This window comes from Carya illinoinensis, chromosome 8 (genome assembly GCF_018687715.1).
Source record: "Carya illinoinensis cultivar Pawnee chromosome 8, C.illinoinensisPawnee_v1, whole genome shotgun sequence".
In the NCBI taxonomy this organism is placed as follows: Eukaryota; Viridiplantae; Streptophyta; class Magnoliopsida; order Fagales; family Juglandaceae; genus Carya; species Carya illinoinensis.
In genome coordinates, this window is record NC_056759.1 from 30,190,022 (window position 1) to 30,204,777 (window position 14,756).

Consider the following 14,756-nt stretch of genomic DNA (forward strand, 5'->3'; position numbering starts at 1 on the left):
GAATCATCATCAAAGTTTATACCATGAACCAAACAAGCCTCAAGAGGGTCAGAAAAACTTGACAAATCAAATTTATTTTGAACAAGAGTTTGGATCAGATTCATTTCCTGCACATCATCATCATCACCAGGTTGTTTACAAATATTGAAAATATTCAACTCCAAAGTCATGTTGCCAAAAGAAATTACCATCACACCACTCCTACAATTTATTAAAGCATTTGAGGTCGCAAGAAATGGCCTTCCCAAAATTATAGGAATTTGAGTGCAAACATCAAAGACAGGTTCCGTGTCCAAAACAATGAAATCCACTGGAAAATAAAATTTTCCTACTTGAACTAGCATGTCCTCAACTATCCCTCTCGGTATTTTAATTGAACGGTCAGCAAGTTGGAGTGTTACCTTGGTGGGTTTAAGTTCACCAAGACCCAACTGCTCATATACCGAGTAAGGTAGGAGGTTAACACTAGCTCCAAGGTCAAGTAAAGCTTTTTCAATTTTAAAATTTCCAATAATACAGGAAATTGTTGGACAACCATGGTCTTTGTACTTTGGTGGAGAATTGTTCTGGAGGATGGCGCTTACCTGCTCAGTGAGGAAAGCCTTCTTCTGCACCTTCATCGTACGCTTTACTGTGCACAAATCTTTCAAAAATTTAGTATACGAAAGAATCTGTTTGATTGCATCCAACAAAGGAATGTTGATTTTTACTTGTTTAAAAATTTCAAGAATATCAGCATTTTGAACCAACTTGTGAGAATGTTGCAATCTTTGGGGAAATGGGGCAGGTATTGGGGCTTTCACAGGCACATCTAATTCAACCTTCTCAAGTTCACCATCACTCTTGGAATTTAAAGAGTTGTTGGTCTCATCAACTTTCGTTGTTGAAATACTCTTATCAATTATTTTTCCACTGCGTAGAGTGGTGATGGACTTTGCATGTTCAAATTTTGAATCAGAATGATTTGAATTTCTTACCTCAAATTTACCTTTTGGATTTGGCTGAGGTTGAGCAGGAAACTTACCCTTTTCTTGAGCATGTAATGCAGAGGTCAAGTCGCTAATAGAACTTCTCATCTCAGTAATGGCCTGCATTGTCTGAGTGTTGATATTGGCTTGCCCCTGCATAAAATTCTGTAATGTCTCCTCAAGGGTTTTCTTATGTAGAGGCACATAAGGAGTAGAAGAAGATGGCCCTTGAGGATTTTGATTTATATTGGACTCATTCCTCCAACTAAAATTGGGATGATTTCTCCATCCAGGATTATATGTTTCCGAATATGGGGAAGAAAATGGTCTCCGATAAGAATTCATGACATTTGCTTGTTCGTGCAAATCCTCTTTAAAAGCAGGGATTGTTGGACAATCCTGAGTTAGGTGTCCACTAATCTCACAAATGCCGCAATTTTCTTCTTCCTTTTCAATGGCCTTAGCCGAGTTTACCTTCCTAAGTTCCATGGCTTCGACTTTTCTTGTCAGACTTGCTATCCTAGCATTTACATCATCATTTCCTTTAAGAACATACATACCTTCTTGAGACATGGCACTGAGTTTGAGCTTATTTGACCGATCAGAACGATCTGTGTTATCCCAAGATTGGACATTTTCAGCTAACTGGTCAAAATAGTCCCAAGCATCATCAGGATCTTTATTTAAAAATTCACCGTTACACATCATTTCTACAAATTGACGCATTTGAGATGTTAAACCTTCATAGAAAAAACTAATTGTGCGCCAAGTCTCATAACCATGATGTGGGCAAGTTAGCAACAATTCTTTAAAACGTTCCCAACACTGAAAAAATGTTTCATTTTCCTTTTGAGAAAAATTCATAATATTTCTGCGAAGAGTGTTGGTCCTATGAGTAGGAAAAAACTTTTTTAAAAATTCTCTTTGCATTTCTTGCCAGGTGCCAATAGATCTTGGTCTCAAGGAGTTCAACCAATTTTTAGCTTTTTCTTTTAGAGAGAAAGGAAACAACTTTAATCTAACCACATCATCATTGATAGTTTGAGTTTGTAAAGTTGCACAAACCTCTTCAAATTCTTTTAAATGCAAATAAGGACTTTCTGCATCTAAGCCAGGAAACTTGGGAAGTAATTGGATTACTCCTAGTTTTAAATCAAAATTCCCCATATTCGTAGGAAAAATCATACAAGATGGAGTACTTGTCCTTGTAGGCTGCAAATATTCACGCAAAGTTCTCATTGGCGGATTATTTTGTGCCTCTTCATTTTCTTGTTCATCATGAATACTATGATGGTCAGCCATCGTACTAGAATGAGAATTTTTTGAATTACCAGACAAAGTATCAACCAATTCACTTAAAACGATTTCCTCTCTTCTCAATCTACCCGTTTGATCACGTTGCCACGAGATCATTCATCATAGAGGATTGATCATAGAAAAAATAAAATGCAAAACAAGCAATAAAGTAAAAGAATTTTTTTTTTTAAACGAGATTACCAAATGGTATGAGTATGGAAGCAATGTTACATGCTCTGTTTTTTTTTTTTCCGTGAAAAATCGTACCTGCAAAAAGAATATAAAAAACAATTAGCAAAAGATTTCTAAAATAAAAAAAAAAAATTATCACACGTTGCAATTCCCCGGCAACGGCGCCAAAAACTTGTTGCGACTAAACATTGACTCAAATTAATGAATCAAAAATCTAGTGCAGTTTTACCTGCAAGTATACAGGTGTTGTAGTATCTTACAGGATCGAATCTACAGGGATTGACTTTTGTGATAAAGAAAATAAATTCAGACAATGAAACAAAATTATTAAAAGAAACGTGCAATCAAATGAAGATTGATAAAATAACTGAATCAAACTAAAATGATAAAATAAATTGATATGGAAAAAGACTAAGGTTTTGAGGATCCGTCTAATAATTTATGATATTGTTTCCGATCGATTTACTTCAATTAAATTAGAATAATGATTCCGTTTAATTGGTAGATTTAGCATTTAAGATCGAGAAAAACAGACACTTATGATTGAGCGTGAACGTTTGATGATTAAAGCATTTACAAATCTATTTGAATACCACAGGGATTCCTCAAGCATTCACTGTATTCAAAAATCACAATGAATCAAGACGAGTATATAGATAATCAAAATATCCAATAATAAAATCTTTCCATCAATCAAGCTCGCAAAATAGATTTTACGTGGATTCGGAAACAATATTTAAATCATTAAACTTCACCTCTAACCTTAGTATGAAAATTTAGCCAAACATATTTATTACAAATACTATAGAAATCACATAAGCATTCTCCATTAAATAACTAACACAGGAAATACTAAGCAATAACTTAGAAACAACAAAATCTGAAATCCAATTGATACAGAGGAATAAAGCTCACGATAAAATAGAAATTGAAATTAAAAGATATTCATCAAGAAGAAGCTGTAGCCCCACCAGATGCCAAACGAAAAACATGAAGAAGCAAAAAATAAAACTCCAACCACTTCAACTCCACGTTAAACTCAAGCATCAATCTCATCATGTTCCTTTCTCCACCAAAATAAATCTCATCCAATTAGATTACTCCAGCCGGCCTACACATCCATCCCCCACATCAACTTCTTTTCACATTAATTTATTCCAACCAATAAAGACTTAGAAACCGACTTGCTCTCTCCTAGCCATCATGACTTTTCTCTCTTTTTGCTTGCTTAGGACCGACGGATTCAATGGGTATTTACTCTCAGCAAACTCCACCTCACTTACATCAAACCGACTACACACTTTCAAGAGAAAATAATTCCAGCCGTCTCTCCTTAACTCCAGCCAATTCCTATCTCAGCCAAAATAATTTCCCATGACCGACTCTAATCCCCAACCGACTCAAGTGCACTTGGTTGAAAATTCTGCACCGACTCCTCTCTCCAATTCTCTCCACTCCCCACGTAACCCTTTCACTCTACACCCACCAATTGCTACCCTTTACTTCTCTTCCTCCTTTTTTCGTCCCTACTCTTCTGAACTTACCTCTTTTTATAGCAAAAATCAATAGCCGAACAACTCCACTTGCCTCTTGAAGAATCATTTAATTGGTTGTTTTCTCTAGTCTTGCACCCACCGGTTGGTCCTTCTCTAATCATGCACTGAATAATTAATCCCAGCCAACTACTCCACTAGCTGCCTATTGAAGAATCATTTAATTGAATAAATTTCCTCAATTCAAACCAAGCACGGTTCCACATTCCCCTCTCCCTCATCCGTTGCTTTATACTCCCTTTTCTTTATTCAATGAATTTCCACCTTTAATCCCCTTTCTCTTCCACTAACTTTGTTGAAAATTCATACACACTCATCCACTCTCCTATCATTTTATTCCACCGTTCAGCCTTTCTTCTTTCAACTTTTGCACCCACCGGTTGGTCCCTCATTCCAGCACAACTCCAGCAAATCATGCACCGAATATACACAATCTTGCACGCACCGGTTGGTCCCTCTCTCCACACGTCTCTCCAGCTCCAAACTCATGCACCGATACCTCAATTCAATTAAATTCCTTCACGTCTACCCCTGCCTTCTTTCACTCACCTGCACTTCACTTTTCAGTAAAAAACAAAGACACCTCTCATCACTTTCCAGCACAACACCAAGGCACCTCACTTCCTTCCTTTTTTCAGCACATGTCAACTCTTTGTATGACTTTAATGTTGCACCACCAAAATTTCAAGCCTCCGTGAGTTTTGTTCAACCATGAATCACATGCATCTTGAATAATCAAAGGAAGAAAATAACCATTGATTCTTCATTTTGTGTCTTCTTTTTCAGCTGCCAAGCTTCCTCTCAATTAGTATGCATTTTTGATCATAAGTTCCAACCGGATCTCTTTTGAATTTTATTTAAACTGAAAATAAGAAGAAAGAAATAACACTCAAAAAATAAATTATCAAAAACAGACTATATATGTGAGGAAATATTGTCTCATTAAATCATAATTATAAAATTAAGCATAAACATGATATCAATCAATTAAAAATCACAACTTGTATTTATGCTTATTAATCATTTTTTTCATCTAAAACCAATAATAGTGTCACGAATAATTTAAAATACATTGGTTTTAAATAGCTAAAACATGCAATATTTCAGCTCAATCAAGTACCAATTAAATAGATATTTATAATGTAATTATAAAATGCAATTATAATGTATAATTGTAAATATTTAAGTACTGTAATTAAATAGATTAATACTTAAAATCTAATTATACATTATTTAATTAAAGAATTATAATGTATTAGTGAAAATATTTAAGTACTCTAATTAAATAGATTAATACTCTAAATATTCTTATAAAATATTTAATTAAGGAATTATAATGAATTATTGAAAATATTTAAGTACTCTAATTAAATATATTAATTAGTTAAAATATAATTATAAAATAAATAATTAAAAAATTATAATTAAATATTTGAAAATATTTAAGTGCTCTAATTAAATAGATTAATACTCTTAATACTCTTATAAAATATTTAATTAAATAATTATAATGAATTATTGAAAATATTTATGTACTCTAATTAAATATATTAAGTAGTTAAAATATAATTATAAAAGAATTAATTAAAAATTATAATTAAATATTTGAAAATATTTAAGTATTCTAATTAAGATGATTAACATGATGGAATATACTTATACAATATTTAATTAAAGAATTATAATGTATAATTAAAAATATTTAAGTATTCTAATTAAATAGATTAATACTTCATTTTATACATTTATTATAATTTTAAACAGATATGCCTCCTAAACGCAAAAGAATATATGAGCCATTCCCACCACTTACTAACTCCTCATGTGATTCACCTGCCAACAATGGTGGGCTAACATCACCAGAACCAGAACAAGGTATTTTATCACTGTATATCTTTTAAATAAAATAATTTGATTAAAATATATGTTTTAATTTTTGTATATATAGCTATTGTAAACCAGCACCGAGTTAGAGGCATTACGATGGGTGTCTGCATAGAGAAAGTAAGGAAAGTGGGTAAATATATTTTTGTAAGTTTACGTTTATTAATTCCATTATCTAAATATATTTTTGTTACTTATACTAATTTTAATGTTTTTCTTTTTGTAGGACAAGATGATATCTCTTAAAGACACTGCCAGATCGAATGACGACAAGACTAAGAGGCTAGAGGAACCTGCACTTGAGATAGAACAATTGAGGTCGAAGGAAAAAGAGTTGCTGACCCAATTAGATTAAGCAGCAGATTTAGAGGCAAGATTAGAAGAGATGCTACAATTAAATAACCAAAAAATGTTTGAACAATTCCAGTCAATGATGTCCCAAAACCCTATGCCACCACTACCACCACAATCATAATTCATTTAATTTTTTTAATTGCCTTTATTTATGATGTTTGTAAACGTTTGAACAATTGATGTATATAGATTACAATTTGTATTAGTATGTTCTTTTTAATTAAATTTCAATTTATTTGATCAATACCTTTCGAACTTCAAATAACCCGTTCGAATGGTAAATTATCATTTATGCATATATTCGAACAAAAATATATCCATTCGAACAAAAAAAAACCCATTCGAATGTATCGGGAAATACAATCCGTGCGTTCGTTCGAACAATTAAATACTCATTCGAATAATTTTATTTTTCAAAACTCCGTTCGAACAGAAGATTTTCATAATAGATTGTTTGTTCAAATAGTTAATATTTTTGTTCGAACAAAAGTCACTTAAAATGTGTTGGTTCGAACGGCCTTAGTCAGATATGGTTACTGGTTCGAATTAACATTTCATGTTGTTTGAACAGAAATTTTTTCATTCGAACTTGATTCTGAAACGACATTTTTTTGTCTAAAAAAAAAAATTTCCGTTCGAACGGTTTCGACTGGTTCCGCCTAATTTCGTCCCTAAAAGTACTTTTTGGAGACGAAAATCAATTTTTGTCTCTGAAAATTTTCTGAGACGGACTTTCTGAGACAAAATAGAGACAAAAAATTTTCGTCTCCAAAAATTTTTAGGGACGAAATTTAGATTTTTTGAGATAAAATTTTTTGTCTCAAAAAACCAATTCTCTTGTTGTGACTTTTCTACTTCTACGAGTATAAAGCAATAACGAGGCAATGAAATGGAAACAAAAGATTAAGAGTTTACGTAGACAACTCGTACTAAGAACGAGGGAGAGATATATATATATATATGGTCTGTATGGGAATGTCTAGGTCACTAGCAAAAGTTTGATATGTAATCTTGTTAGGGCCACATGTACAGTTCTAGTCCAAAGTGTTGGTTTTAGACATAAATATTTTGGCCTTGCTCATAAAGTAGAAATTTAAAGTTGTATTAGAACTGTTAATCTAGGTGGGTTTTTTTTTTTTTTTTGGCCCAATCTAGAACTCGGATAGCTGGATTTTGGTTCCAGGTTCTAGCCTGGGTCAAATCTCGGCCGGAACCCATATTATAAAATCTGGATCCAGTTATGAAACACGGAATCCGGGTTTAAAATCTGGTACTCAAGTTATATAAATAAACAAAAACCCCTTCACTCTTCAACAGCCGCATTGCAGAACCTGTGCGATCTCCTCTCTCTCTCGGCCAAATTCCAAACCGAATGAAACCCTAGCTCTCCATCTCTCTCTCTCTCTCTCTCTCTCTCTCTCTCTCTCTCTCTCTCTCTCTCTCTCTCCCGTATCTTCCGCTTTCTTTCTCTTGCAAGATGACTTTTGGTCTTTTTGCTTGGGGGTAAAAAAATATAGTGAGTTTGGAACAGTGGCTCGGGCATTGATTCGATGGATCTTGTTACTAATTCATCTATAGAGGTAAAAAGAGCTTGATATTGGAGGAAATATGGTTCACTGGTTGCTTTGCTATATATATGGTTTTATTTTCATTTCTTTGTTTTTTATGGCCAGATCTAGGGTTCTTTCATTTTTTTTTAATTGTTGAAATCTACTGGGCCTTTCCTTTTTTAGAGTGTTTTGTTATTCATGTATATTTAAAAAAAAAAAAAAATCTATTATTTGTGTTATGGAAACTTAAAGGAAAAATGCTATTTTTGGATGGTTGTAGTTGGAGGCATCAACAATTCAGGATTTGAATCAAAGAAATCCATTGTTTATTCTCTGTAGTTTCATGTTGAGTTGCTAATATTTCTCTCCTCGATTCTACTTTGGTTTTTCTCATTACCCTTATGTTTTTGTTTATCTATTTGGTTACGGGGAAAATGATGGGGAAGAAAATTTGTCCTTGGTTTGTTACTTAGTATGCAGTTTTTTTAAACCATGATAAGCCCAGTTGAGCTATACGCTCGCAAAAACTAAATTCTTTCAAGGAAAATAGTTTAGCCATAAATGAATTACATACAAATAAACCCACAAATTGATGTGGTTTGATGTGGTACGTCAGATTATAAAGTTACTTTTATTGCAAAGAGGATCTAACAGATTTCATGAAATCACATCAGTTTGTAGGTTTATTTTATATAATTTCTTTGTGTTTGTAACAGCTCTCTTCTTTCAAATGCTATGTAATGAGTTATTTTCTATAAATAAAATGCAGAATTTGTGAGTGGTTTTAAGAGTTCCTTGAATATTGAATTTTTCCTATATGTTTGCATGTGGTCCCCAATGATTAATGCTTTTTTTCTTCATTAATGTAGATATTAGAGAGAAGTGGACAAATCTAGAGTGTTTGATTACTTTTTTAAAATATAGGTTGCAAAGAATATGCACGTGTGTACCAATTATATTTTAAAGGAAGTGTGCGAAGTACACGCATGCATTTAGTATTATTCCTAATTAATATATTATATTTGAAAAATTTGTTATCTGTTATAAAACTTTTTAAAAGGAGAGAGAGAGAGATAGAGCTCAGAGAAGTTATGAAATTTATGAATTTCTTAAAGGATTCAACGATATATATAGGCGTACAAAGGGGACTATGCTAGTACTATGCTGGCACTATGCACTGTGCATATGTCGGCCAACTCACTATGCTAGTACTGTGCTGGCACTATGCATTGTGCATATGTCGGCCAACTCACTATGCTAGCACTATGCACTGTTGCATATGTCGGCCAATTCACTATGCTAGTACTATGCTAGCACTATGCACTATGCATTTGACGGCTAGCTCAAGGTGGTCATACAATTTATTTTACAACAATGTTATTTTACAACACTCTCCCTTTGGATGACCACATATAATGAATATGCCTCGTTAAAATCTTGCCAAGGAAAAACCCTGTGGGAAAAAACCAATGGCGAAGGAAAAAGAGTACAATATTCATGTGTACCGTAAAATGCTTTAAGATTGCCTCATTAAAACCTTGCAAAGGAAAACCCAGTGGGATAAAACCTTAGCGAAGGAAAAAGAGTACAATCAGCATAAGTCTTCAAGACATTACTCCCCCTGAAAAGTGCATGATAAAAGGTCTTCAAGTCTCCGCATTCTAATGTTCTGCACAATCTTCTTAAATGTTGCAGTTGGTAATGCTTTTGTGAATAAATCTGCCAGATTATCACTTGATCGTATCTGCTTGACTTTAATTTCACCTTTCTCTTGAAGTTTATGAGTATAAAAGAATTTAGGTGAAATATGTTTGGTTCTATCACTTTTGATATATCCTCCTTTAATTTGAGTAATACAAGCAGCATTATCTTCGTATAAAGTTGTTGGACTATCATTAATCACTGGAAGACCACACTTTTCTTGAATATGTTGGATCATTGATCTTAGCCAAATGCATTCTCGACTTGCTTCATGAATTGCAATGATCTCTGAGTGATTTGAAGAGGTAGCAGATAGTGTTTGTTTGACAGATCTCCATGATATAGCAGAATTTCCATAAGTAAATACATATCCAGTTTGAGATCTACCTCTATGTGGATCTGAAAGATAACCTGCATCTGCATATCCAACTAATTGTGGACTTGAACCATGTTGATAAAATAATCCCATATCAACCGTACCTCGAAGGTATCGAAGGATATGTTTAATGCCATTCCAATGTCTTCGAGTTGGTGCGGAACTATATCTTGCAAGTAAATTAACTGAAAATGCAATATCAGGCCGAATGCAATTTGCAAGATACATCAGGGCTCCAATTGCACTGAGATAAGGTATTTCAGGACCAAGAATTTCTTCATTGTCTTCACAAGGATGAAATGGATCCTTCTGCACATTAAGTGATCGAACAACCATTGGAGTACTCAGGGGATGAGCTTTGTCCATGTAAAAGTGTTTCAAGACTTTCTCTGTATAATTTGACTGATGAATGAGAATTCCATTTGGCAAATGCTCGAGCTGCAGGCCGAGACAAAATTTCGTTTTGCCAAGATCCTTCATTTCAAATTCATTCTTTAAATATGTAGCGGTTCTTCTGATCTCTTCAGGAGTTCCAACAAGATTTAGATCATCAACATAAACAGCAATAATAACAAATCCGGAGTCTGATTTCTTAATAAAAACACATGGGCATATTGGATTATTCTCAAATCCTTCTTTCAATAGATATTCGCTAAGGCGTTTATACCACATGCATCCGGATTGTTTTAACCCATATAAAGATCTTTGAAGCTTAATAGAATACATACTTCTGGATGTACTCAGATTAGAAGCTTCAGGCATTTTATATCCTTCAGGGATTTTCATATATATATATGTCATGATCTAATGATCCATATAAATATGCAATGACCACATCCATCAATTGCATATTCAATCTTTTTATAACTGCCAAACTGATCAAATATCTGAATGTGATTGCATCCATAACAGGAGAGTATGTTTCCTCATAATCAATCCCCGATTTCTGCAGGAAACCTTGTGCAACAAGTCGTGCTTTATATCGCACAATTTCATTGTTTTCATTACGTTTACATATAAATACCCATTTATATCCAACGGGCATTACACCATTTGGTGTTTGTTTAATTGGTCCAAAGACCTCTTGCTTTGCTAGCGAGTTTAATTCAGCTTCAATAGCTGATTTCCATTTTGGCCAGTCATTTCTACGTCGACATTCTTCGACAGTTCTTGGCTCAATTTCTTCATTACTTCTGGTAATGTCAAGAGCCATTTTATATGAAAATATTTTGTCGACAACAGTTTTATTTCTATTTAAAATTTCTCCTGTACTCATGAAATGTATCGAGATCTCGTTATTTTCAGGTACCTGTCCCTATTTAAGGGAAGACATTTCATGAAATACCTCTTCAGGAGGTTCTTTCTCAGGAGATTTACTCTCTTCAGGAGCATCAATTACTCTTATGGCCTGTGTTGGTATGGACTCTTCAGGAGTACCAAATTCATTTTGTATTTTCCTCTTTCGAGGAATTTTGTCCTTAGCACCAATAGGTCGTCCACGCTTCAAGCGTATCTTAGACTCGCCTATTGCTATTTTGGCAACTTGTCCTTCAGGGACTGCAATCCTTGCTGGAACATTAACAGCATGAATATATGATTTTACCACACCTTTAGTGTCAGTAAATACATCCGGTAATTGGTTTGCAACACTTTGCAAATGAATAATCTTTTGAACCTCTAGATTACATTCTTTTATACGAGGATCAAATTGGGAAAGAGCTTTATTTTCCCAAGTAATTTCCTGTCGTGCTTCAGGCACCGACTTCTCATTACCCAATGTTGGAAAAATGGATTCATCAAAATGACAATCCTCAAAACGTGCCTTAAACATATCTCCTGTAAGAGGCTCAAGGTATCTGATAATAGATGGAGAATCAAACCCAACATATATCCTAAGTCTACGTTGAGGGCCCATCTTTGTACGTTGTGGAGGTGCAATTGGAACATATACAGTACATCCAAAAATACGAAGATGAGAAATATTTGGTTGCTGACCAAATGCAAGCTGTAATGGTGAATATTTGTGATATGCTGATGGTCTAACTCGAATTAATGATGCTGCATGAATTATAGCATGTCCCCAAGCAGAAATAGGAAGATTTGATTTAATGAGTAAAGGTCTAGCGATTAGCTAAAGCCTTTTAATCAATGATTCAGCTAAACCATTTTGAGTGTGTGTGTGGGCAACTGGATGTTCAACATCTATTCCTATTGACATGCAATAATTATCAAAAGCTTGAGATGTAAATTCTCTTGCATTATCCAATCGAATAGTTTTAATTGGATAGTCAGGGAATTGTGCTCGTAGCTTAATTATTTGTGCAAGAAGTTTAGCAAATGCAACATTTCTAGTGAAAAGTAGACAAACATGTGACCATCGACTTGATGAATCAATTAAAACCATAAAATATCTGAACGGTCCACTTGATGGTTGAATAGACCCACATATATCCCCATGAATCCTTTGTAAAAAAGATGGAGATTAAAAAAAAACCTTTGAGATAGATGGTTTGATAATCAATTTACCTTGAGAACATGCAGAGCATGGATATTCATTGGGTAAGATAATCTTCTCATTCTTTAGGGGATGCCCATACGAATTATCAATTATTCGTCTCATCATTATTGATCCCGGATGTCCAAGGCGATCATGCCAAGTCATAAATATTTTGGGATCAATGCACTTCTGGTGCATTACAACATGTGATTCAATTGTTCTCATTTCTGTATAATACAATCCAGATGAGAGGGCAGACAGTTTTTCTAATACGAGCTTCTGGCTCGAAATTATTTTAGTAATGAGAAGATGCTCTTTCTTGTCTTCGTTAATGGTTTCAATATGACTACCATTACGACGTATATTTTTAAAACTCAATAAATTTCATCTGGATTGTGAAGAAAATAGAGCATCATCAATACAAAATTTGGTGCCATTAGGCAACACAATATAAGCTCTTCCGGAGCCTTCAATTATATTCGATGAACCAGAAATGGTATGAACATAGGCTTTACACAATGTTAGATTTTGAAAATATTTTTTATCCTTAAGATAGAATTGTGTGAGTTGTAGCACTGTCAGCCAGACATACATCTCTATTATTCATCTCAGAGATAGAAAGTTCATCAATAAGACTCATGATTCTACAAAATATATAAAACTTTCATTACTACAAAACATTGCAGAATAAAAATATTTTACAATAATATAAAGGAAATACATTAATTAAAAAGGAACACTTCCATGATCAACTCTACCACTAGAATCTTCAAAGAAATCAGAAACATCAAGGCTTGTAATATCTTCTCCATCTATAGAATTTAAAGCATATGATGGTTCAGCAAAATTTGTTTCAAATTTCTTTGTTTTTTCTTTTATAGAAGATTGGTATAAGTCAGCCAAGTGATTAGCTGTACGACAGGTACGAGCCCAATGTCCAGTCATACCACATCTATGGCATCCATCTTCATCTTTCTTTAAAAATTTGTTTTGAGGACCTTTGCCCTTCTCTGAGTTGAACCACTTCTGATGGTACGGTGTATATCTATTATTATCCATTTTAGTGTGGTCACTTCTAGGACCTCCACTTCTATAGTTTTTCTTACCACGTCCACGTCCTCTTTTTCTTTAAAAAGATGCACCATTCGCTTCTGGAAATGATGTAAATTTAGTACCATTCACTTCAGGGAATGATATAGAACCAGTAGGACGTGACTGGTGATTTCTTAACAAAAGCTCATTATTTTGCTCAGCTAAGTTCAGAATATTTCTTGAATTTTCGCTCTCGATACTGCTGCTGCAGGAGCACATTCGAGGCATGAAAAGTAGTATATGTCTTCTCTAACAAGTCATCATCAGTGACTTTTTCACCACATAATTTCAATAGCGAGCTAATTTTAAAGAGTGCAGAGTTATACTCACTAACACTCTTGAAGTCTTGCAACCTCAGGTGCATCCAATCATGGCGAGTTTTTGGGAGGATTACAGTTTTCTGGTGTTCATATCTCTCCCTTAAATCATTCCACAAAATAAGTGGATCTTTCACCGTTAAATACTCAGTTTTTAATTCTTCATGAAGATGGTGCCGAAAGAAAATCATTGTCTTAGCACGGTCCTGCAGGGACCCTTGATTTCCTTCTTTAATTGTATATCCCAGGTTCATTGCATCCAGATGGATCTCAGTATCAAGGATCCAAGATAAATAATTTTTCCCAAAAATGTCAAGAGCAACGAATTCCAATTTTGTAAGATTTGACATTTTTCTACATATATAAATCAGGAACATAAGTATGTTTAATATTTCATATTCATTTTGAAAACTACAAAAATATATTGAAAAATTTACTTAAAGTAGAGGACTACTAGCTTCAAAATCGTTAGAACTTTCATGCTGATAACGTATTATAAAACTTTCTAAAAGGAGAGAGAGAGAGAGATAGAGTTCAGAGAAGTTATAAAACTTATGAATTTCTTAAAGGATTCAACGATATATATAGGCGTACAAAAGGGACTATGCTAGCTCACTATGCTAGTACTATGCTGGCACTATGCACTGTGCATATGTCGGCCAACTCACTATGCTAGTACTGTGCTGGCACTATACACTGTGCATATGTCGGCCAATTCACTATGCTAATACTATACTAGCACTATGCACTGTACATATATCGGCCAATTCACTATACTAATATTATGCTAGAACTATGCATTTGACGGCTAGCTCAAGGTGGTCATACAATTTATTTTACAACAATGTTATTTTACAACATTATCCTAATTGGTCTCTAATTTTGATTGGCATGATGGACTTATAAATTATGGACCCTATACTTATTTAATGACTCAACGTACTTAGCATATTAAAGTGGAGGTAACGCCATAATA

General features: G+C 33.9%; 1 non-coding gene across 1 annotated transcript; it reads left to right on the forward strand.

Annotated features, from left to right (window-relative positions):
• Window positions 1–1,743: 1,743 nt before the first annotated feature.
• On the forward strand, window positions 1,744–1,847 carry LOC122274845. The gene has a single exon (XR_006228387.1). It is a non-coding gene; the product is annotated as a small nucleolar RNA R71 (small nucleolar RNA).
• Window positions 1,848–14,756: the final 12,909 nt, after the last annotated feature.